At 35.1% G+C, this 27585-nt stretch overlaps 1 protein-coding gene across 1 annotated transcript in view; it reads right to left on the bottom strand.

Annotated features, from left to right (window-relative positions):
- LOC129224213 (ELAV-like protein 4) overlaps positions 1 to 26498 on the bottom strand; it is a 97301-nt gene extending 70803 nt beyond the window's left edge. The window contains exon 1 of the mRNA XM_054858636.1: positions 26130 to 26498. The gene's annotated coding sequence lies outside the window, so the exon portion shown is untranslated. The remainder of the gene's footprint in view (positions 1 to 26129) is intronic.
- Between the last annotated feature and the right edge of the window lie 1087 nt (positions 26499 to 27585).

Here is a 27585-nt window from a genome sequence, read left to right as displayed (position 1 = left end):
GAGATTCGATTAACCGAAGTGATCCGGAATGAAAACTTCCGGTAAATCGGAAATTCCGAATAAAACAAGGTGCTTAGCAATGATTATCAAGAGACTGCTGGAATATTTAACCCTGGATTCAAACATGTACTTTATTATTGAAAAAAATAACAATTGTGACGTTTTAAATCAGAAATAGTAAATTTGTTCAATAAATGTTACGGAAATCAGAAAGTGCGGTATAAATTTTATAAACCACAGTAAAATATAATGTTTAATAACATAACTTTAATTTTTAGTGTTATTAAAAAAAGTTTTCGACTTTAATTTTTGTTCTTTAACTTTAGAAACGAACTAATTGCGTTTCCCGGCGTTGCACGGTATACGTCGAAAATAAAAATTGTGTCAAATGACGCTTGTTCAACAATCAGGCTTAAATACATGGGCGGGGGGGGGGAGAATAGCGTAAAATGTCCTGTCAAAGTGTAGAAAAGAGTAATTTTATGACTCAACATTCAAATTTTCACCTATTTAGTTTTTTTTTTATTCCAAAAATTCAATCATTGTTATCAATAAGGGTTATCATTCCAATTCATGGACTTTCTGGCGAAAACCCGCTATGTAAATTACTGATCATCAAAGAACCTTTGCGCCAAATTTGGCAATGATCTGACGTAAACCGTGCATTTGTATAAAGCACGGTGGGTATACGCACACACATGCATCCATTTTTACGGATATAGATAAATAGCTAAAATGAATATTCAATAAAACAAGATTTTTTCTTTTTTTTTCAAATCCATTCGCTTTCGAATTTAATAGCACTTTAAAAACTGTCAGTGTTCACAATGTGTGTACCGTACATTGTAAAAGTGATGCAGGTATCTCGATGTTTTACATTTGTTTGCTAAATGATACCACATTTAGTTATATCTTTTAGTAGAGAGGTGAAGAAACTCAATTTTTGAAAGATATCGTGAAACCCCGGTTTCACGTCCCCCGAATCTACTTTTTTTTCGCATTTCACTTTTTTTTCATCAGGTCCCAGTTTTTCCGTATATTAATACTGCTAATTTTACCCTGGTAAAAAGTTTGCAATTTATGAATTTTCTGCATTTTACGTTTTCCCTATGAAGGAAGAAAAAAGAAAAAAAAAAAAAATCTGAAAGAAGCAACATGTTTCCTTTTGTGGTTTTTTTTAAGCTCATCCATGCTGTTGAAAGTTAAATTTACGAAAACAGAAATGCTACTACTGCTCCACCCAGTTATATTACGAGCTATTAAGGATACTCTAAATACCCATATTCGCAACTAAATGTGTCAAAATAATCTAAAATGGAATGTACGTATAACAATGTTCTTTTCGTAAAATATAGATATTATACCTTTTAAAAGAGTCATCTTTACTACCTTTAGTTTGTTCTATGCAGGGGTGCCCCCTCCCCAATATCACGAAGACCCCCCTTTTCCAAGCAAGACCCCCTCCCCTAAAAATGAGAAAAATACCTCTCAAAACACCCCCTAAAAGTTTGAATGGCGCGGTCTGCGGCATGACCCCCCCCCCCCCCATAGCTTTGCACCCCTGGTTCACACACAATGTGATTTTTGCTTTCTATACATTTCCCGTACTTTTAAGTTTTTTTTTTAACTCAGTTCCTTGAGAATCGTAAATCGGGTTTTCACTGTGAATATCTAATGCCAAACAGTAACTGAATGCTTGTATTTTTTTTTTTTTTTCAAAAGGAAACATTTATAAAGGATTTAATATAATAAATCATGGCAAAATAATTTACAAGGATATATTTCATTAATAAACACCATATGTACTAATGAGTTAGAGCTGAAAGGGGCGAAATTCACTGAAAACTCGGTGTCTGAAGTATAGGATTGACTACCGCCGGTGATCTTAAAGCGTTATTATTCACAAAAAGTAAAATAAAGTTGAAATTTTGCGAAATATATCGCGGTTTAATTGATTTGGTTAAAAGAGGTTCCGGTTAAAAGGGTTTCGGATAATTAAGGTTCTGCTATATTTCGATTTACTGCTCAAAAAAAAAAAAAAAATCAGTTATCAATTCTCCTCTGCCCTGAATAAAGAAAATTGGAAAAATTGGGCATTAGAGAAATTAGCAAAGTTAATGACAGTATTATACTTGTTACTCAGCATTTTTGAGCCAAACTGATTTTTTTTAAAGAAAAATCATACAATCACCATTTTGATCACTGAAACCAGTTCGTTTTCTGCTTTTTTAACGTAATTCCCCCGGAACTGCGGAGTTACATTTTGGGGTAAATTGGGCGGGAGTTGAAGGATATCAAAAAAAAAAAAAAAAAATTAGTAGTTGCAATCTGTCATTTTCCCTCCAGGTCCGCTGCTCTGACAAGGCTCTAGAGTCAGAGTCGGAGTCGGACTAATTTTGGGGCAAAAAAGTCGGAGTCAAAGACCCTAAAATTCCACAAGTCGGAGCCGACGTCGGGATTTTCTCTCTGACTCCGTAAGCCCTTTCTTTCACCAATGCAATTTCAATTTTTTAATGTTTATTTTCTTTTAAACATCCATAGATACCATATATCTTTTATTTTTCCTCTAAAATATGTTAAATTAGAGTTTGGTGCAAACTAATAACATAAAATCTAAACAAATTTCTTCCCCTTAAAATAAAGATTTTTGACTTGATGAAAACACTTTGTTTTATTGAAATAACTTAAAAACTAATAGTATAAAAATTATTTAACATCCGTGACTGATGATGTGACTGATGTTACATTCACAATAAATTGCTGTAATTATAAATTATTTCTCTTTGAAAATAAAATTAGCATTTAAAATTGTAAAACTGTATTTAAAATACTAGAAAAGTTCATTTATAAAGTTTTAAAAGTTATATTTTTGATGTATTTCATAAAATAAAAAGTCTTGTTGCCTTTACTATATCTAGTGCGCTAAATATTTTATTCCTTTCTCATGTGAATAATAAATTTCATCCACATTGACAGGCTATGTCCAATGTTTTAAATAATTTTAATAATTTAAATCTAAATAATTTTAATGTTATTGCTAGAGCCAGGTTTTCAAAACCTGAAGGGAAACTGTGTTTGCTTTGTAAGAAATGATGTTCGCAGTGACTACAATAAAAATAAGTATTGCAGACAAGCACACTGATTTTGTACAGCTCTTCTATAATAATAACTTCATTGTTCAAATGCAATTGAAAATTAAATTTAAAAAAAAGTTACAATATTTTTTTTAGAAAAAAGAGTATAAGGAGAAACATATTTTGGAATTGTTTTGAATAATTTTCGGAGGGGGTTTGAACCCTAAAAACCCATTCCTTTAATCCCCTGCTGGCTGCATTTTCTTCATTCGCTAACCTTATTGCAGGTGCTCTGTTTAACAAGTTCATCTCATTACAATTAAATCTGGTAACTACAGTTGAGGCAAACCTAACCTGGCAACGTCGAAACGCTGTGATTAGGATTTGCGTCGTCTTCACAATGTCGCCAGGTTTGGCTTGCCCCCCCCCCCCCAACCATAGTTGTTAAAAAGAATCTTTTACATTAATTAAAAAGTTGATCTTTACGTATACAGTAGAACCCTTTTTCTTCCGAAAATCCGGTTGATTCGAAAGATTTTTATTTTCGAAAATTGTAATCGGGGGGGGGGGGGAGAATATGCTAAAAAGATTGTTTTTTCTTTCAGAATTTCACAATTTTGTACACATTGATCAAACTAATGCAATATTTAGGATTTTAGTTTATTCGGATTGCCTTTGGTCCCAGTTAGTCCGAACCAGGGGTGCCCACCTAAGGGGGGGGGGGGGGGGCATGGCGCAGACTACGCCATTAAAATTTTTAGTGGTGTTTTGAGGGGTATTTTTCTCATTTTGGGGAAGGGGTCTTGCTATTGGAGGGTCTCCACGATTTTAGGGGGTGCGCCCTTGCCCTTAGGGGGGCACCCTTGGTCCGGACAAACGAGGTTGGACTGTATTATGTTGAAGAAAAAGTTGTTTTCGCCGATTTATGAACCGTCTTGTTTTATTATTTATTTAACTTTTTATTATTTTATTTGTGTGCCAAACATACCTAGTTTGAACGCAGATGTTTCGAATGAGACAGGCAAAAGACAACTAATTATGTTTTCCTTTGAAAATGTGTTAGAAAAGCAGGGAAGCGGTTGCATGCTTCGATTTTAAAAATATTTTCTTTTCAAAAGATGTCACAGCTGCCACCAACGGAAACTGATTGCAAATGTATACACATTTCAACCAATCGACTGGTAAATAAAAACGTCATTAGTCCAAACTAGTTGGGTTGGGATCATAGGTAGTTCGGATTGTCAAATTGTTCGGATTTTTAAAAATAACAAAAAAAAAAAAAAAAAAAAATTAAAGAAAATAGTATGTCATTTGATCAAATAAAGTTGTATGAACATATTATATATAAAGTTGTATGAACACAATTATGTATGAACATAACATACCATTTAGTGCATAACGCTACAATACGTAAACTTTGCAGATGACTTCAAATTGGTTTTTAATGTTTCAAAGTCATATACGGGATTCTTTACTACTAATAAACATCTTTACTCGTATCGCCCCCAGATTCTCTTTAATAACCAGCTTCTCTCATATGTCAAACACCCTAAGTACCTGGGTTTCGTTTTGGATCCAGAGATCACGTGCAATGGGCACTTACTACATTTGGTCAACAAGAGTCGCAAGAGACTGAACATCCTTAAGTACATCTGTGAAAGAAATTGGGGTGCTGATGCAAAAACACTCAGGGCAACGTATATTGCTCTTATTAGACCTATCCTAGAGTATGGGTCCCCAGTATACTTCAGCGCCTCTTTAACGAATCTCTCCAAATTAGAGAGGGTTCAGTTATGTGCAGCTCGTATCATAACAGGTTTGAAAAGCAGCTGCCCGAACGACATTGTACTCTATGAGGCAAATCTTCCACCACTTGGTCTTGAAAGAAACTCAAACTTGGTTAAATATTTTAACAAATTACGCAGCTATGGAAACCATAATAGAACATCAGAATATTTGTGTAATTCGATAAATAATCAAAGATTAAAGAAATATAGCCCATTTAGTTTGGCTGATAATATGAAGATAATTTCTAAATCAGTAGAGCAGTCCTCTCTAAGACCTTGTGTGAGCCCGATTGTGGGCCTACCCGGAGTTCACTTCCATACTGAACTTATGTCCATCACTAACAAAAACACAGATGCTCCAGATTATTTAAGACAGTTGGCTCTAGAAGTTATAGATGGCATCCCGAGTGATGCCATTTTGATTTACACAGGTGGCAGTAAAGATGAATTGAATAACACTGGGAGTGGTGTCTTTATCGAAAGTCTTTCTGTTCAGCTTTCCAGACGCAACCCGAATAACTGTTCGGTATTCAGAAGTGAATTAATCGCCATAAATGAAGGATTAAGTACCATCCTTCACGACACTAAATATGGTGACATTTGGATCCTTACTGATAGTCGGAGCTCGATTCAATACCTACAGAACTGGAGCAGTGTGTGCGATCTTGTGGGTATTCAGATTATCACCCATCTCAAAAATCTAACCAAGGGAAGGGAAGTCCACTTTCAGTGGATTCCCTCTCATGTAAACATCCATGGCAATGAAGCCGCAGACATCTTGGCCAAAAGAGGTTGTTCAGAGTTGCCCAACAAGGACATCACATTAACTTATAAGGAAATTTTCTCTATGAAGAAACAAGGAGACAGGCAAGTCTGGATCACCCCTCCAGGTCATCCCTGGTACTGCAGGAAGACCCCGGGAGGCTCGTTAGATTTCGAGGGGGACAGTCATGATCAAACGGCCGTCTCGAGACTCATAAGTGGTTATCTGAAGAACATGATTTTCGACTCTGGGTGTAAGATCTTCTCTTTGTGCAGCAAATGCAGGGCTGCGGAGTCGGAAGGAAAATGGCCGACTCCGACCCCGACTCCTGGATTTTGAAATGCCCGACTCCGACTCCGGATTTCTTTTATTATTTTTTTAATTGTATTTTTTCAACTCCCTCTCTCCCTTCGGGGGAAGGGGGGAAACCTCTAAACAGAGATTTAAATATTAATTCCTTTTTATGAAAATTTCGCATTTTGTTTTTTATTGTAAACCCAAGACGTATACAACGTTAGAAATTCAATTTAAAAATCAAATTTTCCAATAGTTACGAGTTAAAAAGTGAGATAACTTAAAAATCCCTTTTAAAAAATTTGAAAAGGATTATCTGTAATTTGCCCCCCTTTAATATTTAACAAATTGATATTGATCAAATCGTGTGCTTTCAATTTTTGAAAGCTGTAACTTGAGAGAAAAAAATGCTTTTTTTCTAAATCCAAGTTCTTGAGAGGGGGTGGTTGCCCCGGGTGACACCCATCTGGTAGATGACACCAAAAGTTAATTTCAGAGTTTATAAAAAAATAGAAATATTTTAATTCTGAAAATTTTCGCGAATATATTTTAAATTATATTTCATCAATAAAATTTCAGCGAAAATAGGGCACATATACGTCAGGAGCTAATTTTACACAAAATGCGGGGTTATATAAATTTGTACGAATAGCTTTTACTATACCTATATTTCTTCTTCGCTAAATTTTTAATTTAAATTTTATTGACTGCTTTAAAATTAACCTTACTATGAAGATTTTAAGATTAACTGCAATTATTGAGTGTTGTAATCAAGAAATCATTTATACTTATTTTGTTCCATACTTTTTAGTGAGAACCAAGCTTATAGAAATAGTCTTAATAAAGAAAAAAAAAACATTAGATTATTTCATCGGATCTTTTGGATTCGTACTTTCGCGCCATAACTTTTTTGAATTTGCCGATCACCCTTAAACGTTTCAACCTTAGCTACGGGCCTCGACTTACTAATTTTTTTACTTTCTTCTATATCTAATATATAGAAGAAAGTATTGGATTCGTGCAAATTTTCGAATTTCGAATTTTGACGGATTCGAACGTTTTGAGGTGTGCTGAGTCCATTTGGACTATTTTTGGAAAATGTCTGTCTGTCTGTGTGTGTGTGTGTGTGTGTGTGTATGTATGTATGTATGTGTGTGTATGTATGTGTGTCACGTCTGTGTGTGACCAGTTTTTTGTGGCCGCTCTACAGCAAAAACTACCGCATGAAATTGAACGAAATTTGGCACACATATGTGCCCCTATGTGAACTTGTGCCCATTGGTTTTTGGCGCGAATTCCTCCAAGGGGGGTGGAGCAATGGGACGTTTTTTGAGTTACGCGTGCTTGCTATTCCTCAGGAAGTTACTGGCGGAATCAAACAAAATTTGGTCCATATGTTGCCCCTAACAGGAGCAGGTGCTGATTCAGTTTTGGTGTCAATAGCTCAAACGGGGGTTGAGTTATAGAACGTTTTTTTTGTCGTCAATTGTGACTGCTGTTTCTCAAGAAATAACGAACGGAATCAAGCAAAAATTTTTTGACAAGTAGCCCTTAGTGGGTATAAGAGCTGATTTTATTTTGGTGTTAACAGCTAAAAAGGGGGTAGCGCAATCGCCCGTTCTTTTTTTCCATTGTGAGTGCCCTATCTCAAGAAGTAATGCTACATTCTGGTTGAAATTTGGAATATATGTGAATCCATACGTAAACAGGCTTTGGTTCAATTTTGACTCCAATCGCTCCAAGAGGCGTTGATTTTTTTTTTTTTTTTTTTTTTTTTTTTTTTTGCGAATAAAAATAGCTTTATTAACGCAACAATAAGAAAGATAAATCGTAATAGATTGTCGTCTGCGTATTTCTCGTGATTTTAATTGTATGAAAATGATCGGAAATATTATCTCAATGATTTAAAAATTTTAACTGTTGCCATCTTATGTTTGTTAATAAATAAAATATTTGTAATTAATTCAGCCAAGGCTTTTAAAGTAACTTTCAATTTTCGCTCTTTGCTTTGCTTTTGCAAAAATTCAGACATTGGGATGGTCTTAAAGTTTTTGCATGTGTAATTTTGTTTTTGTTGGGAATATTGCTTCCTCGTTAAGCATGGGGAGGGATCAGAAAAAGGAAAAATATAGAAGAAAGTTTCGTAATGGCCACAACATACTAGTTACATTTCTTTTACTATTTTATAACCGAGATCGAACAAAACACTATATTTCTATTTTTATTTGAAAGTGATTACTTGAAAATGTTAGGCAACAAAATCGTTTGCTGACAGTTGCTATTAGTTAAGTTCAAAAGCAAGCAAACTAGGGGACGGCTACAGAAAGTTCGGTAAGCACTCAAGCTAGCTGATTGCCATAATGGCTGTTATTTTCTCATTATTATCTTTTTATACATGTAATCGAACCAATTGGTAATCAGTTTTTAAAAAATGCAAGGAGAATCAGTGAAAAGGATAGAAAAAAAGAAGCTCGGAGTCGGCATGTTTTTGAACAACTCCGACTCTGACTCCTTTACCCCAAAATCTATCCGACTTCGACTCCGACTCCACAGCCCTGAGCAAATGCAATCTGAAACCGGCATCCCCCGACCACATCCTTGATTGTTTGGGGTTCACTCTGGCAGATGTCTGTGCTAGCCCACTACTGGTGCTTGACTTCGCTAGGGTTCATGGCATCATGAATCTGATCTAGCTGCCGCTGGATCAATGAAGGATTGTAAACAACAACAACAACAACACAATACGTAATTACATTTTTTTTACAAAATTTAACCAAAATTAACTCTTATTGCTTACTTAACATAAAGGAAAATTTATTAATACTTCATGGGAATGCGTCCGGATTTTCGACAGTCGGATTTTTAGCTTTTAAGATTTTTGGCATTCTACTGGAGCATAAAAGACTGAAGTACACATATGCAATAAATAACGTAAAATAAAACTGTACAGGATATCTTTACTAATAATAAAGCTGAAAGTCTGTCTAGATGTCTGGATCTCTGTGACGCGCACAGCGCCTAGACCGTTCGGTCGATTTTCATGAAATTTTGGCACGAAGTTAGTTTGTAGCATGGGGGTGTGCACCTCGAAGCGATTTTTCGAAAATTCGATTTTGTTCTTTTTCTATTCCAATTTTAAGAAAATTTTACCGAGCACACATTTATATCACAACGTATCACAATTTTATATCACAACGTGAAAGAGTAAATTACGAAATTAACATAAGGTGGAACCGTAACATTGGCGAGCAAATGAACAAAGCAAATTGGCGAAAATTCGTCATTCATTATTTGTAAATATTGCGAACCAAATGACCTTTGAATTTTCAACTAAGGGCAAAGCCGTGCGGGTACCACTAGTTATGTAATATTTTAGAGTGCAAAGTTTTGTATTGCAGACTGGTACTGTTCACTAGAATGCTAACATACAAACACCAGTAAATGCAATCTTTTACGAAAAAGAGAGGAAGACATAAGCTTAGTTACTCTCCATAAATAATGTCAATTTTTTTTAACACTAGTGGCACCCGCACGGCTTCGCCCGTAATAGAAAAATTAAAGGTCTTTTGGTTTGCCTGTATATTTACAAATAATGTATGGTGAATTTTCTCGCCATTCGGCTTGTACCGACGTTACAGTTCCACGTTATGATAATTTCGTATCTCGCCAATTGGCTTGTGCCCATGTTACGGTTCCACGTTATGATAATTTCGTAATTTATGATAGTTTTTTTCTTAAAATTGGAATAAAAAAAGAAACACTTCGAATTTTCGAAAAATCGCTTCGAGGTGCACACCCCCATGCTACAAACTAACTTTGTGCCAAATTTCATGAAAATCGGCCGAACGGTCTAGGCGCTATGCGCGTCACAGACATCCAGACATCCAGACAGAGAGACTTTCAGCTTTATTATTAGTAAAGAAGATTTGTCACCCTCTCCTCCTTTGTCATAAAGTGTCACACTTCACTTTAATCCCTACCTCCCCCTTGTCACGCTATTTCTCATGAACATATTCCTATAAAAAAATTCATGATGTCGCACTTATTGTTACCCCCTCCCTCCCCCTTGTCACAAATTGTCACATTTATAATTATTACTAGTGGCACCCGCACGGCTTCGCCCGTAATAGAAAAATTAAAGGTCTTTTGGTTCGCCTGTATATTTACAAATAATGTATGGTGAATTTTCTCGTCCATTGGCTTGTACCGACGTTACAGTTCCACGTTATGATGATTTCGTATCTCGCCAATTGGCTTGTGCCCATGTTACGGTTCCACGTTATGATCATTTCGTCATTTATGATAATTTTTTTTCTTAAAATTGGAATAGAAAAAGAACCACATCGAATTTTCGAAAAATCGCTTCGAGGTGCACACCCCCATGCTACATACTAACTTTGTGCCAAATTTCATGAAAATCGGCCGAACGGTTTAAGCGCTATGCGCGTCACAGACATCCTACGGACATCCTACAGACATCCTCCAGACATCCTCCGGACAGAGAGACTTACTGCTTTATTATTAGTAAAGATAAAGAAGAAGAAAGAAGATAATGTATAGTGAGTTTTCTCGCCAGTTGGCTTGTACCGACGTTACGGTTCCACGTTATGATAATTTCGTATCTCGCCAACTGGCTTGTGCCCATGTTACGGTTCCACGTTACGATAATTTCGTAATTTATGATACTTTTTTTCTTAAAATTGGAATAAAAAAAGAACCACATCGAATTTTCGAAAAATCGCTTCGAGGTGCACACCCCCATGCTACATACTAACTTTGTGCCAAATTTCATGAAAATCGGCCGAACGGTTTAAGCGCTATGCGCGTCACAGACATCCTACGGACATCCTACAGACATCCTCCAGACATCCTCCGGACAGAGAGACTTACTGCTTTATTATTAGTAAATAAAGATTATTATTAAGTCTCCTCCTCTCTCAAAGCGTGATATCAAGTTCGGAAGACCCCTTTAAAAAAAAATTAATTTGAATTTTGACATCTTGAATTCAAATTATGTTTTTCGCAATCACAAGTGTGTGTATGTAGGCGTGTGTGTGAGGTATGTGTGTTTGTGTGTAGGGGTATGTGTATGTGTGTGTAGGCATGTGTGCTGGAATAAGTGTGTGGGTAGTTGTGTGTATGAATGTGTGTGTGGGGGGTATGTGTATGTGTGTGTAGGCATATGTGTTTGTGTCTGTGTGCAGGCATGAATGTGTGAGTAGTTGTGTGTATGTGTAGGTGTCAGTTGCGTGTGTGTATGTGTATGTGTGTAAGTGTATGTGTGTAGGTGTATGTGTGTAGGAGTATGTGTGTAGGTGTATGTGTGTGTATGTGTTTGTGTGTGTGTGTATGTGTGCGTATAGTTGTGTATGTATGCGCGGGTGTGTAGGACATGGATGCAACTTGGAGACGGCTTTTGCTATAGGAGCAGCATCGTGAGGAGCCGGTCGACGGTGATGGTACGAAGGGTGGCAGCGAGAAAATAAAATGATAGCACGCCAAAAAACATTCAAATGAAAGCAAAAAGCAATCGTGATTGCTCAAAAAAAAGAAAAACTTCATTTACTGCTTCCCAGTGGACATGATTTTTAAGTATTGAAATCGGAAAATCGTTCCCACATTACCAGGTTAACGGTTGTCCATAAATATCAAACTTTTTTTCAATGTTTTTGCACCTCTCCCACCTTTTCTCACAATGTGTTCAGACTCGTCATTTGGGCTAATAAGGTGGGGGGGGGGAGTCAATTCACCCCTGTATTTTAAAAACATAATGTAATTCTGCATTTTGCATGCATTTTGATGCTTTTTTTTTCAATAAAATACATTGAATGCATACCCTTGCCACCCTCCCCCCCCCCCCCCTCTTCCCACCATCTTGAAAATTTTTGAAATGACAGGCCTGAATTTGCCTTGCTTCACATTACCTCCTTCCATTTCTCTAACGATCACACTATTTTTCATATTTTCTTTAAAAAATGTGTGATGTCACATATCTTCTTACCCCCTCCCTCCCTTATTATCACAAACTGTTCCACTTTCAGGGATCCCCCCCCCCCGCTCAAAGTGAGACATCATTTATTTGCGACCCTTTGTTCATTGATGTTTAATGAAAATCAACCGCAGTTGACTTACTCCGTAATTTTTCTTATAGTCTATTATTTTGTTAATGATTTTATTATTAGTTACTGTCAATAGACATAATTTTGAACATAAAAGGTTTGGAAACCCCTCCCTCCACTTTTTTTTGCATCAAATAAAGGTAAAAATAATTTTAGAGACTATATTACTGAAGGGTCTAGTGGAAAAACGACCTGTGTCCATTTTTTGACAAAATTTTAGTTTTATGTTTTATTCATTCATTTTACTCGTAAATATTAATTTTATGTAATCGAATGTTTGTAATTAAACACTATTTTACCAAAAATTTATTTTATGAGTAAGTAATCTTACATTTTCGCTTCACTCGAAGATTGGACTTTGACCGTTTTCTAGTGACCCATTCTCGGGGATTTCAAGAAACGTGTTTGACGTTTCTAACTGTCATCTGTCTTTTAACACTACTTGTATTTTTTCACTCACAATTACGTATCAGTTCGAGTTTACTTTTTCTCAGACGGGTGGCTATTGTCTGTTATTAATAGGATCTGTTTTATACGTTAATGTGTCGTGGTCTACTGTAAAATTTTTCGTCTGCTAGTGAAAGGAAGAATAAAATTTCAATTTTTTTAAGTATTGGTAATCGATATATATTTATACTAGTTGTATTGCCCGACGTTGCACGGTCAACATCAAAAATAAAATTTGTGTCAAGTGACGCATGTTCAGCAATTAGGCAAAAAACAAATGCAAAATTTCCCATCAATGGGTAGAAAAGAGCAATTTCATGATTCAAAATTAAAATGTAGACCTAATTGGATTTTTTTTTTTTAATTCCAAAACTTCAGTCATCTTTTATATATTAACAAGCATCAGGTACGTTCCACATTGACAGCAGCATGTATTAATGAATTAAGTTCTGAAAATTTTAGAAAAATATTGAAAGACTTTAAATAAAAGCAATTCTAAAACTAACGTACATCAACTATCAGAATCTTGCCAATTTATTGTGCTGCACAAAAGCTATTAAAACTAGTAGAAAGCGCAGACGATATTAAAAAAAATTTTTTTTTAAACCCATTATTCTTTTATAATATACAAAATATTCCGTTCAATTCCGTGACCAGAAACAGCAGACGATACTTTAAAAATGAAGATAAGCCTCGTTTTAGAACATGAAATCAACTCAAAATGAAGAATTAGAGGTATTCCAATAACCTCTCAAACTTCGGGTAAAGTTCATATTGTGTGGCTTTTTAAGGCCTTTAATATGCAGCAAAAATCAAACAAATATGACTTTTTTCCAATGAGATACTAGCAAATTTATGATTTTCTTCAAATTTGGAACAAAAACATAGCACTCATTTTTTCTGAACGAAAAGTACTCTATGTTCACCCCGGCACCCCTGACAACGTGTATACAGAATTTCATAATGAGATCGGTTGAGTAATTAAGGTGTGAAAACATTACAAACAAACTCACTTTCACATTAACAATATTTGTGAGGATATCCACAGGGATATCTGTCAAAAGTTGACGTTTTTTCTCCTCCCCCCCCCCCCCCCCTGCAAACAAATTTGCCGTTGGCTGGTGATATTTTTTCTTTTTTCGTTAGCTAAATATTTATTATTTTTTTTAATGAAAAAAAAAGAAATAAACTTATTGCTTGGTTTTAAAAAAAATGAAATTAATTTGAATTCTGAAATTTTGAATTCAAATTATGTTTTTCGCAATCACGACAGGACCCTACTCATTGGACTTATTGCTACCAGAAAAGAAACTCCTGTCCCCTCAAGCCTGCCCTTCCTTCTGGGGGTTACGTGTGTATATTTGGGTATGTGTGTGCAGGCCAGGGTTGCCAGATTTAAGAACAGTAAATACGGGACAGACTTCGAGGGGTGTAAGGGAGGGGGGGGGGGTATTTTTGAGGTTGAGTGCAATTACTGGTTATGTACTTTTAAAGGGTGATAAACAACTATGTTTTAATAACTTTCGGAAGATTTCTCTCAGTAACATGTTTATGGGTGAGCACATTTTTGGAGGAACTCTAACTCAAAGAATAAAGTAAGCAATAGAACGAAGTTTCGGTAAACAGTTCGACGTTACTAGGAACAGGTGCTAAATAGTTTTTTACTTGCGTTCGCTATGAGTTAAACGGTGCAATCAGTCTTAAAACAAAAAGGGGATTTTTATCTGTGAAATCAAACCACTTTCTCATGCAAATTCACAGCTGTTTCAAAAAATGTCTGGTATCCCTCAGTCAGACATTGTATTTTTGTACCGTCTAAATGTTTTAAGGTTTTAGTGACGAACGATTCATAAAACTTATTTTCAAATCTGCTCTCCAGCTGTTTTACCAAATGTGTCATATTATCATAAAGTTATCAGCTGCAGTTGTAGATTCATTTTGAAGTTTTTTACGGACAACTTTAAAAACGGGGGACACATTAGGGTAACGGCACAAGTAACAGACAGTTATAAGTTTGGATGTAAATAATAAGAATTTTAGGCGGGTAAAACTGATGTTGCTGCTGCCCATGAATACGGTGCAACCATCTAGTGTTTATCAGAGTGAATTTTATGAGCCAGTTGGTATTTACAAGACAGTGGTGGAAGGTTATGAACAGCTACCACGAGGACAGCTGGTGTTTCGTGTTCATTTAAAATTTAATAGGGTTTCAGTTCTAAAAATAAAGAACTTTCGCACATTTTGAAGATAAAAAAGGAATGTTGACCATTACTCATCTTTTCCTCCACCCACATGTGTTACTGGGTATCATCAGATTTTTTGGAGTCCGTTACTGATGGTCGGATTTTTTTTCGAAATTCAGCAAATAAAAATAGAATTAACTAATTCAGAGGAATTAATTAATTCCCAACTAATTTCCAGAAGCAGCCAAACGATGAGATGTTGTTGCATGAGAGAAAAGCAGTTTAAAAGGCCTAAATAAATAAAAGGCTCAAAAATTTGTGTTAACCCGAGAGCGATGTCTTAAGCACATATCTGTTACTGGTGCCATTACCCTACTAAAGAAAATGGAAAACTAATGCAACCTCATTGGTTTCACATCATGTTTCAGCTGTACTTTCTTTACTTACAATAATTTTCTGCAGCAGAGGCTTAGGGATGGATTATAAAATAATTCATGAGAGCAGGCCAAGATTTAATGAGTCGATCTATAGCAGGAGCTCAACTTAGCAATCGTGTCAGGATAAACTTTAGTTGCTCTTTTAACTCTACGTTAGCAAACTCAAAAAACTCCTTCAGCTCATTCCGCTTAATTGCTGATCTAGAAAAATGTAAATAAATTTTTAAAACTATAGTTTTGACATCAGTTTCTAAATCATCAGCAGCATGGCTAAATGCAGTGTGAACTATATGAGCTGAACACCCTGACTTCAGTAAATTTTTGTTTTGCTCTCTAAGCAGGGTACATGCTGACCGCTTTGTTTCAAAATTAGCGTTGGTATTGTCGGTTGAAAGTGTTGAAACTGACAATAAATCCAAGTCTGACTCAATCAATGAGTTAGTCAAGCACTTTTCTATAGAGTCAGCCGTCTCGGAACTTTTTGTTCTTTTTATTTTCTTGTTCTTGTTTTTGTTCTATTGATTTTCTTATCGTTCTTCATTTCACATTTTTTTTGTTTTACTTTATTTTTCCCCCTTAAAATAATGTCTCGTTTTGTAAAATATTGTTATTAGCTAGAATACGGGATTTCAGCCGTCCCGTATGGAAGTTTCCCGGGACGTGGGACAATTTTTCAAAAAACGGGACTGTCGTTTGAAATCCGGGACGTCTGGCAGGTGCACGTGCAACCCTGGTGCAGGCGCACGTGCGTGCATGTGTAGGCTTGTGTGTGTGCGTAGACCTGTGTGTATGCACTTAGGCGTGTGTGTATGTGTGTAACGGCTTGTGTGTGGGAGTGTGTGTGAGCGTGCGTGTATGTAGGACATGGACGCCACCGACCAGGAAAAGCTGCTACCGGGGAACAGTCGCGCCTGTAGAGACCGGTGGGCGGTGGTGCTGCAGAGGCCCCTGGTCCAAGCTGAAAAAGAAACCGGAACGCCAAAGACCGTCAAATGAGAACAATAAGCAATCGTGATTGCTCAAAAAAAAAAAAAAAAAAACATTACATTTATTTATATGTTTTTATGAAAGATCACAATGTGGAACATCAGCATCGAATTTAGATCACTGGTGCTAATAGGCTGCCCTAAAACATGCCCCCACCCATTCCTTGAAATAGGGATCCTCAACCTGTGGTCCGCGGATCGAGCAATTTTCATGTAGTCCGCGAGCAGCGAGTGAAAATTAATCGATATCATTTTTGTAGTTATAATTAGGCTTGCCAGATTTATAAAATGCTCAACCGGGACACCGGAATGCCCCCCCCCCCTCCCCTCCCAGCGTTTCTAGTAATCAAAAGGGTATTAGAGTGTTTTAGAGGGCAGTTCATTCTCAATGCTATGAATAAAGGGTTACTAATTGCGAACATAAACCAGGAGTATTTTTGAATGACACAAGAGGATAAATTTAAACATTTTATTTCTTATATGTAAATATTTTTAAGTTACTTTAGTAAGAAGAAACACTTTACTTGAATAATAATATTTAAACAATATTTACATGTATTTTTCAATAGCTACGACTTTTTTCCAGAAAGTCTTTTTTGGTTTTAATCTTGTTGTAAAAAATTTTGCAAGCTAATCTGATATTAATTTTACAAGTCAATGTTCGAGTGTCAAAGTAATTATCCAAAATAATCCTTTACAGCTAATTATTTTTAGACTTTTTCGGTCACCTGAAATCAAATTTATCTTTTAACAGGACGTGAAGTAAACCGGCCGTGACACCGAGATTTCGTCTGAAAACCAAGACTGTCTCGGTCAAACTCAGGCCCGGCTCTTGGGGTAGGCAACCTAGGCGGCCGCCTAGGGCGCAGATTTTAGGGGCAGCAAATTTTTAAATTGATTTTTTTTTAAGTATGAATATCTGTTTCAGCGTCCTAAGATTTACTGCTTCAATGCTAAATAATAATAATACTAATAATAATAATAATAATAATAATAATAATAATAATAATAATTTAGAGTGTGTACCAGTGCTTGGATATGCAAAACATAGTTTTGAATTGAACAAGAAATTCAATTTACTTTTAGAGGCGGAAAATTGCGCGATTTAAAAATCATTTAAAAATATTAATATATGTTTCAGTGCCATAAGACGCACTACTTTAATGTTAATAAAAATATTTTTCAAAGTGTGTACCAGTGCTTGGCAGTGGCGCACACAAGGGAGGGGTCCAGGGGGCCGGACCTCTACCATAGCTCTTGCTTTTTCCCGATTGATTTTGATCCTATGTATTTAGTACGTGGAATAATTTCAAACAAAGGCAACAACAAATTCAGTTCTAATAAATGAAAAAATAAAATGCTCATGTTTAAAGGGATTTTTTTTTTTATATTGTGCACTTTTATCATAATGAATTGCCTTTTAGAAGCAGAATGGTGATTATAAATGACTACACCATGTTTTTAGTTTTGTAATTATAGATTGAAAGGAGATTCTATGAAAATGAATCCATTTTTTAATTATGAGAAATGTAAAAACGTAAATTATTTTGTTCTCTGGTTATTTATTTAAGTGTATTTCATTAAATAATGCGAATTATTTATTCAACAGTTTATTTTTTTTCTGTTTTTCGTTCTCGGTAACGGATAAAATCAAGTCAATATGTTTGACGGCGTATTGAGGTATGATATAGGAATGGGGCTTTCGATCTTGGACCTTCCCCCTGCAAAATTCCTGTAAGCGCCACTGGCTGCTTGACTATGTAAAACCCAGTAACTAGAATCTCCCTTTCATTGTATACACTTTACTATTATTTTTATTTTATTAAAATATCATTATTTTATATTAGCATTATTATTATTCTATTGGGGGGGGGGGGGGCAGCACTTGTCAATATCGCCTAGGGCGGCAGAACTACTAGAGCCGGCCCTGGTTGTAATTAAATCACATGTGACAAGATGAGAGGAGGGAGTGTGGTGAAGCGTCATTTTTCGACAAAGAGAGGAGATGGGTCAAATATTTTTTTTAAAAACTGTGACATCACTTCTGGACCACCCCTAGTAGAATTCAATTCCCTAAAAAGCGAGGTTTTTCTTTCTTTTTTGTTTTTATTTAATTGGTTTAAATGAAGTAAATTTAAATTGTAAAGAATTTTTGAAAGTGCAAACAGGTCAATTGTTTGAAAGAAACCATGTGACCGGATTCGACATGGTCTTTGTCAAGCAATAACTTTTTATTTCAAAACGGTGCGCGGTAACACAAACAGAATTGCAGGCGTTAAAAACAAATAAATTTCGAACAGATGTTAAATGCTCAGCAAAAACTATTTTTGTACTCATAAAGGATGCAAAAGAAAACATATGGCGCACACGAAATATTTACTTCACTTCAACAACGTGCTTACGCTTTCACGTTTTCAACAAACGATTCTAAATAAATCTTCTTTCTGACGATTGGTTCATTACAAGTGATTGCAGATTTTTTTTCTGCTAAAAAAAGACCGATGTGAAATAATGTGTTGTGCGTAAAATGAATATACTTGCAAATTAATAAATTAGTAGTTATCTAACATGTCAAACAAATTATCTTATAGCCCTGCAGTGTAAAGGAGAAAATTAGCTGTTGTCACCGGTCAAGGGTGGCTAACGGATAAAAATAGCGATTAAAAAATCATTGTTAATCACCTTCCGAACACAAAAAATAAAGCAATGACCTTAAAGTGTACAAAAAGCATTTTAGTTTTTGTAATTTCTTTCCGCCACTGTCGATATTTTATTTAGTTATTAAATCATCTTCTGGGAAGAATCAGATTTTAAAAAAAAATGCTTTATGATTGGAACAAAATGCTAATTTAGAAAATGAAAATTCCACTCCCACCTGAAGAAAAAATAACTTAATTACAATACTCATAACAAAAGTATTTAAATAAAATAAATTAAAAAAGCACGCTTCAGAGTAAAACCCCTTCCCGGGGTCCAAACTAACGTGTTCCAAATTTCACAGCTTTATTGGTGCTAAAGAGTTAGTTCCTTCAGTATTCGAAACTCCAGAGCTCGAATACGCTACCTTGCGGTGTTTAACAATACTACCGAAAAAGGTAAAACATTCCATTCCACATGTTTTCTTTGGGGTAAATTACAGGCTTCAGACAGTTTATGGTGTAATGTAATTTCAGAAGAATAGAAAAGAAAGCTTCCCACAAACACTATGAAAAATTACTGTCATTCACAAAGCGTCAAAGCAAGTTATAAGTTACGGCATATGTTTGTTTTACCTTTTTCTTCCGCCATTAGACAGTGGCTGCAGCGCCCCCTATAGTTTATTGGAATTGCGAATAGCAAAAGGGCAGTTTTATTCCTTTGAAAAACCATTTTCAATTTCATTGTCTTTCAGTGGGGATGAGCAATCACTTTTTTCTTGATAATCCGTTCATGAAAGGTATAAATTCATTCCTTAGCCTTTTTTCTATCATTTTGGCATATTTTTGCCATTAACTAAGATATTTAAGCTCTTTTAAAGCTACTGTGCCCATAACTAGCCAATTTAAAACAAGTATTTAAGCAGTGCCGGATCTAGGGGGAAGCAAGCCCGGGTTCTTGCCCCGGTCGGCGACTGCTTGGGGGCGGAAAATTCCCACTGTTTTCTATCTTTTTTATCTCGAAAAAATCGTAGATCCGGTCCTGTATTTAAGTTATGTGCACACATTATTATTATTATTATTATTATTTGTCTCTCTTACTCAAAATTATTATTTATAATTGATGATAAAATAAAATCTAAATTTGACAAACGCTAAATAATAACTGCAGCAGCAGTATGATAGTTTTATTTATTTTTGTTGCTGTTGTTCAGACTAACCTATCAAAAGCAATGTGTCAGTTAGCCATTTTTTAATTTGAATGTCTCTCGAACTGGTATGTCAAAATACTTTAAATTTTATTATATTGTAAAAAAATAATTATTTTAAAAACATAGTCAGTTTCGAGGGTAGCTGTAGTACTCCAGTATTTATTGTCAGAGATGGAGCTATGTAAAAAATAATAGTTGAAAGCATGGATTAACAATAGTAGACATTGCAAAGTTGAATAGTGATAAAGCAATTATTAAAGTGAAAATAAGCTTTTTTTTTCTTTTTTCAGCCCTGTATTTAATTTTTCCTTTTATATTTGTTTATGCTGATTTTTTTTTTTTTTTTTTTTTTTTGAGCAATCACGATTGCTTATTGTTCTCATTTGACTGTTTTGAATTCCTATCATTTTATTTTCCCACCAGCACCCTTTCCAGCACCACCGCCGTGTCGACCGGCCTCACGATGCTGCTCCTCTTGTGAAAATAATCTCCAGGTTGCGTCCATATCCTATACACACACGCATACACACACGCCTACACACACATACACACATGCATGCGCACAAACACCCTCACTCCTACACACGCATACACACATGCATGCGCACAGACACCCTCACTCCTACACACACATACACACACTCATGCCTGCACTCAGACACAAACACATATGCCTACATACACACACACACGAACGCCTATACACACACGCTCATTCATACACACACGCTCGTGATTGCGAAAAACATAATTTGAATTAAAGATGCCAAAAATTCAAATTAATATATATATATATATATATATATATATATATATATATTTTTTTTTTTTCAAATTTTTATTGTTTTTTCCTTTCTGTATTGAATTCTGAAATATGGAAATGAAATGGGGATATTTTTGTTTCTCGTCTGGAAGCTTCTTATACCAAAATCCCAGTATCACGTACAAAAAAAAATACCAAATACCTGAATTGTATTTTTGGTCTGATATTGCACTCACGATTGTCAATAGAATGCGAAACCTGGCAACAGATATGTTTCAACATTGCTTTCGGAATTCCAAGAATCCAATATGATGGATGTAATAACACGGCGAAAAAAATCATCATCAACGGATCTCCTTTCATATAGTTCTTAATGAAATAAAGGGAAAAGTCTTCGACATGTCTTAATGAAAATGACAGAGAATGTGTTCTATTTTTTGGAAGAATTCCGGGAAACTGTTTGAGCAAACATCCACGCAGACTTTCATTGATTTAGCATTACTGGAATGAAATTAATGACAGCTGCCGATGCTTTATGCAAGATTAATTCGGAAATATTTGCGCCTCCAAATTGTCAGTCTTTGGAGGTAGGATACTAGATATTTTCTTTTTGATCAACTGACAATCCTTGTGTAATCATATTTCCCCCGTTTTTCGGAAAATGGTTACAATTTATTCATTGGACATGCATACCATAAAAATTTAGTTTTAACTACACAAAATATTTTGAATTAAGTGTTTTAGGTTCCTAGTTAAATTTAAATCTTTGCTTCTAAAGATAAAGAAGGGTTTTTGTAATTTCCTCCCAAAATACATGAGTTTTTAAGAAGTTATTATTTTTTTTAGCAATCACTTCACATATATTATTTCGAAACTAGATTCGTTTTTCGTACAGTTTTTTTTTTTTTAAATCGATTCCCTTTGCAATTTAATCTTTAATAACTACAGAATATAATATCATAGTTCAAAAACTTTAGTATCAAAAACTTTTTGCTTAATACGTATTGGAAACGAACTAATACACCTTATTTTCAAAATAAAATTTTCGAAAAACGTTTTATTACTGTTAATTTGTTTTAAAACTCCATAAGAGTTTGATCCTAACATTTAAATAATAACAGTTAGTATGTGTATCTTTATCTTTACTAATAATAAAGTTGAAAGTCTCTGTCTAGATCTCTTTTTGTCTGGATCATCTCTCTCTGTCTGGATCTCTAGGACGCGCATAGCGAAAAGATCGTTCAGCCGATTTTAATGAAAATTGGCACAAAATTAGTTTATAGTTTTGGGGTGTGCACCTCGAAGCGATTTTTCAAAAATTTGATTTTTTTCCCCCCTATTCCAATTTTAAGAACATTTTACCGAGAAAAATTACCATAACGTGGACGAGCAAACTACCATATAACGTGGGCGAGCAAATGAACATAGCAAATTGGCGAGAAATTCACCATCCATTATTTGTAAATATGCAGGCGAACCAAATGTCCTTTTAATTTTCTACTATGGGCAAAGCCGTGCGGGGATCACTAGTTTTATATAACTCTTCGTGAGTTCAATTTTGCCTCTTCATGTTGCACTTTCGGGACCACGCGTTCTGTGCCTGCCTTTCAATATCCAGAAGTACTTCATCTTACTACAGACAAGCATCTCGAAAATGGATGATTGAGATTATTTTTGGACGACAAGGCTGAGAGGGTGTTCTGTTATTACTCCAACAGGGGCATCTTTTTTCCAAGCGTAAGTATTCAAGTCCTGGGGTTTTGTGTCTTTTTTGACGCACCAATCGCTGAATGAGTGGAATCATTATGTTGTGAAAAATAACTATTGCTGCAGTTTTAATTAACACTAGTGGTACCTGCACGGCTTTGCCCGTAGTAGAAAATTTAAAGGTCATTTGATCCGCCTGTATATTTACAAATAGTCGATGATGATTTTCTCTCCAATATGCTCGCCTTTATTATGGTAATTTGCTTGTCCACGTTATGGTAATTTGCTCGTCCACGTTATGGTAATTTACTCATCCACGTTGTGGTAATTTGCTTGCCCACGTTATGATAATTAGCTTGGTAAAATGTTTTTAAATTTGGAATAGAAAAAGAACGAAATGAAATTTTTGAAAAATCGCTTCGAGGTGCACATCCCCATGGTGCCGAATTTCCTGAAAATCGGCCGAATGGTCTAAGCGCTATGCACGTCACAGACATCCAGACATCCGAACATTCGGCTGTATTATTAGTAACTAGTGGTACCCGCACGGCTTTGCCCGCAATAGAAAAATTAAAAGGTCTTTTGGTTCGCCTGTATATTTACAAATAATGTATGGTGAATTTCTCACCAATTGGCTTGTACCCATGTTACGGTTCCACGTTATGATAATTTTGTAATTTACTCGTCCATCTTATGATATTTTTGTTCTTAAAATTGGAATAGAAGATAATCTTCAATGCTTGCATAAAACCAGGTGTTGTATACAAGCAAACATTGATCGGATTTTTTGAAAGGTGTAAAAACACTCCTTGGCATTGTTTAGAGGAGTTAAACTCATTTTGGAGAAGTGAATTATAAAAAAACAATGTAGACCATAATACTGCCGTGAGAAGGTAAAGCGCAGTATATGCAAAAAAGAGGTTTTCGAGATATTTGATGAAACACGTATTCGATTCCATACTAATAATCGGGCAATCCCGAAATTTGAAGTTGTTTTTCTTGCTTTATTTTTAGCGGAAACCAAATAAACAAACTTGTACAGCAAAGCTAAAGTACAATAGGTGACAAAAATACAAGAAAGAAAAATGAAAAATTTCTAGATACTGCGCTTTACCATCCTACGGCAGGACAGTGATCAGTTCCTTAAAACAACTAATTTTCGAAGAATGGAAAAGAAAATGGGAGGAAAAGAAAATAATATGCTCTATATTTTTATTTTTTATTTTTTTAGAATGTTTAAAATTTTGAGTTTTATACAAAATTTAAAATATTCCATTGTAAGATTTCAAAAACACTGAACTGATTTTTTTCTCATTCTCCATGATGCTAATTTTTTTTTTTTTTCAAGAATCAAAACATGAAACAGGCATGTCATTATCTATTTTTCGATATGATTTGTGTTTCGTGCATCCCCTTTCACTCCCCTCCACCAGAAAATTTTGAAATGACGGGGCCTACGCTTGACTGAAATTTTAAGTCGGGTTTTCGATTTTCAATGCATAAAATACGCTTGCAGTTGCGTTAAAATGTCTCTACATGCATGTAAATATGTAGTGTTACATCATTACACTGTACATGACAGGATTGAAAAATGCGTTTTTCTTTTTTTTTTATAATGGCGTGCTTTTTTATTTATTAATTTATCTTGTATAATCAATTATTACTTTTTTATTTTTTAGTTTATAATTTGTCCTTAAACTATCTTTTCGCTGGTTCTTAAGGTAACCTTTAACACTTGGATTTTAATATTAAATTCACAAGTGATACAACTTATTTGACGTCTTAAAATGATGAAAAAGAACACTAAATGAATAAAGCAATTAAATCGACTTGATGACAAAGGGGTTGAGATTTCCTGCTATGGTTTGTTATTTTCTTGGGAAAGAAGTTTCTTCCTCATGTTTTTTTTTTTTTTTTTTTTTTTTTTTCGGGGGAAGGGGGATGGAGACGATGAAGGAAATTTAGAAGAAGATTAAAAAAAAAAAAAAAAAAAAAAAAACCCGTAATTAAATCTTTCATCCACGCTAATCTGAAAATTATGGTTGTTCTGCAATCTCAAAACAAATATCTATACCCTTGGTTTCTACAAATATACCAACCCTCTAAAATAGTAGTTTACGTACAGATAAGGATGTTTATAGCCCCCCCCCCTAAGGTAAAGAATGACGGAGCTAAGCCATGGTTGTCGTAGTTATTAAAATGAATTCATCATATGAATATGATGAAAATAATATTAATTCATCATGTAGTAATAGTAATTCATCATGAATTTCAAGACTTAAAAAGAATGTCTCTGATTCTCATAGAATATTTTTAATGCGACAGTCCCAAACTTTATGCGTCAAAATGAAACCAATTTATTGTGATCATTGTCATTTGATCGTTCAATTTGAAAAATTTAGTGTGACAGTCAAAAGGGTAGAAAAAAGTTAACATTTTCTTTCAAAATTTTTGTTTTATGACGTACCGAAGCATTATGTAACTTCATTTGCTAGAAATACTACAGCATTTCTTATTTTATAAATTAATTGAATAAATACTTTAAATGTGAAAAGCCTTTGGCGCCGAACTGTAATATATTTTTGAACAAAACGTCCGAAAAAACTTTAAAAAGTTTTGCTAATGTTGCACCAGTTACCTAGTCGCATCTGGTACAATTATAAAATCATGCTTGTAAAATCATCGTCACTTCACTATTCAGTTGCAAAAATTAATTACAACCTTCAGGATAGAACAACTTCAAATTTTTGTTGAAAGAAATTACGTTTTAATGATATGCCGAAACAATGTCACATATAAAACTGCATTTGATCTAATGACTATGGAAACTTTAAAATTACTAGTTAAATTCTATAGCAGTTAATTTGTATATGATTCAAAAGTAAATCCTGAAACTTGTCAGTATATTTTTAGAAATGTCATCACAAATACTTACTTAGTTTCATACCCCAAAATGAAGTTAGAGGTTAGAAAATTTGTTTCATTTTATTGTTCATTGTTCGGTTGAAGAAATTCACTTGGTGACATTCAGTTGGACAAGCGTAATTTTTCCGGCTTGTTTTTTATAGATTATATTTACATCATAGACATTGCAACTATCATGATTTCATGAAAATTTTAAATAATTAAGTTGACAGTTAAATTTAAAATATGAGCCAGGAAATTAGCAACATTGAATTAAAGCATTTTTTAAGCACCTCCAAAAATCTCTCTTAATGTTTTTGCTAATAATTATAATTGCTACACTTAAAGTATTATGCGTCGAAATGAAATCAGGAAAGAAAAATGAAAAGCTATGATTTAATGGTTGAGTTGCGAAAATTCAACATGACATTCAATATGGCAGAAACATTTTTAAATCTCCATGACCTGAATCAACAAAACCATTATATTGTCATTATATTATCAATCATATAGCACATAACTATCGATACAACCTTCTACATCCCGATTTCAGAAAAAGCAATTTTGACGGAAACGGAATGACAACAAGAGAAAACGTGCTGCCCCAATTTGACAAATAAAACAACAATGTAATTATTACGCAAACTCGTGGAGGGAAAAGGGAAATCAAAGAAGAATAAAAGCAAAGTATATATTAAATGGCATCCTCCCAAACCGCTCTACTCTTCGTCACAGACGCCAAACGCGATCTAGCCGCCATATTGAATTCAGCATCCTTTTCCCCCGATCCCGTTGCTCCCAGGCATCCCTTTGCTTACCTTCTTCCAACTGATCGTCCAACTCCGTCTTTGCTGCTGAGGAGGTCCTAAATTGTCAAGATGAGGTGACGATGCTGATGCGGATGACAATGCCTGTGCAGATGAGAAACAGTACTGTGGAAGACTTCTGCAGTAATATGTGGGGGAGAGTGCTGGATGGTTAAATCACTTTGTCCAACAGTTACAGCTGTCAGAACCAAAATCGAATGTATAGGAAAGCTTTTAAAAAATATACGGTGCAGTGAATTGACAACAAATCGGCTTGACTCTACGGAACTAATCGAAAGTTTGGAAACGAAAAACTTGGTAACTTAACGAACGCAAGTGCTGAGTAAAGGCTAACCAAAGTAGGCAGAGAATACGAAACGTTCTGACGGATTGGGCCGGCGACGATTTCTCTGGAGCAGACTACGTGCTCTTCCCCCTCCATACCCCCTTTCGATGCTCCCCCCCTTCTGCTCTTGGGCTCCTCTTTTGTCGATCGTAGGGAAGGATTTTCCCTCCCTCCTCTTCCAGATGGGGATTTTTCGGCAACGAGAGGACATTGGGTACGCGTTTTATTATTCTGGAGGAGATGTTTCATGGGGTGGTGCAAAGCACTTAGTCACGTCTGCGTTTGTATTGGCCTGGCAAATAAATGCATTGCGAGAGAGAGAGAGAGCAGTATACTGCGGTGCGATGCAAATATTTTCCCCCTCATCGACTGAAGGGGCTTCGAGAAGTAATTTTGCTGGGGGATGCTCTTTGATGAAGTACGCCCATCCTGCAATATAGTAAGGCAATCGGTATGCGCTTGGGGGGGGGGGGGGGCTGCCGGCGCTGTTTGATGAACCATTTGAAAAAATTTCAGCAAGGAATTACGCACTGATGGTTTCAATATGTATAGCCCGGAGAATACTCGGAGATAATTAATAACTATTTTTTTTAATTAAAAAGTATTTTGACATTTTGTCTCTTGAGTTTAGCGACTGGAGATGTCGTTAATGAACTAACAGGTCTAAAAGACCGACTTAAAAATGAACTTAAAAATATCCTTAAAATGAACGGCCATTCTTTTGAACGATGTTATTTATTTTATGTAGTTCTCCCAGTTTCATTTAATTACTTAACTAAAACTTTTTTTTATGTCTTTTGACATCACTTTCCTCTGACACATTCAAGGTAAATTTTTTGTTTTATTTTCATATAACTTCAAAATGTTTAAAATGATGGCATTCGGGGATGTTTTTATTGATTTATTTAATTGTTTCTCCCCCCCATATATATATATATATATATATATATATATATATATATATATATATATATATATATATATATATATATATATATATATATATATACACATGGTGTTATGCTTGTAGTCCGCCTCCAGGCGTGCACAGTAAGTGCAAGATAAAAAAAATAATGAAATAACAACAAATTGAAAAAATTTGAACAAGACATGCAAAACCGA

The sequence above is a fragment of the Uloborus diversus genome, chromosome 6, assembly GCF_026930045.1.
Source record: "Uloborus diversus isolate 005 chromosome 6, Udiv.v.3.1, whole genome shotgun sequence".
NCBI classification, from domain to species: Eukaryota; Metazoa; Arthropoda; class Arachnida; order Araneae; family Uloboridae; genus Uloborus; species Uloborus diversus.
Note: the sequence above shows the minus strand (reverse complement) of the source record. Positions and strands in the feature narration are given on the sequence as shown.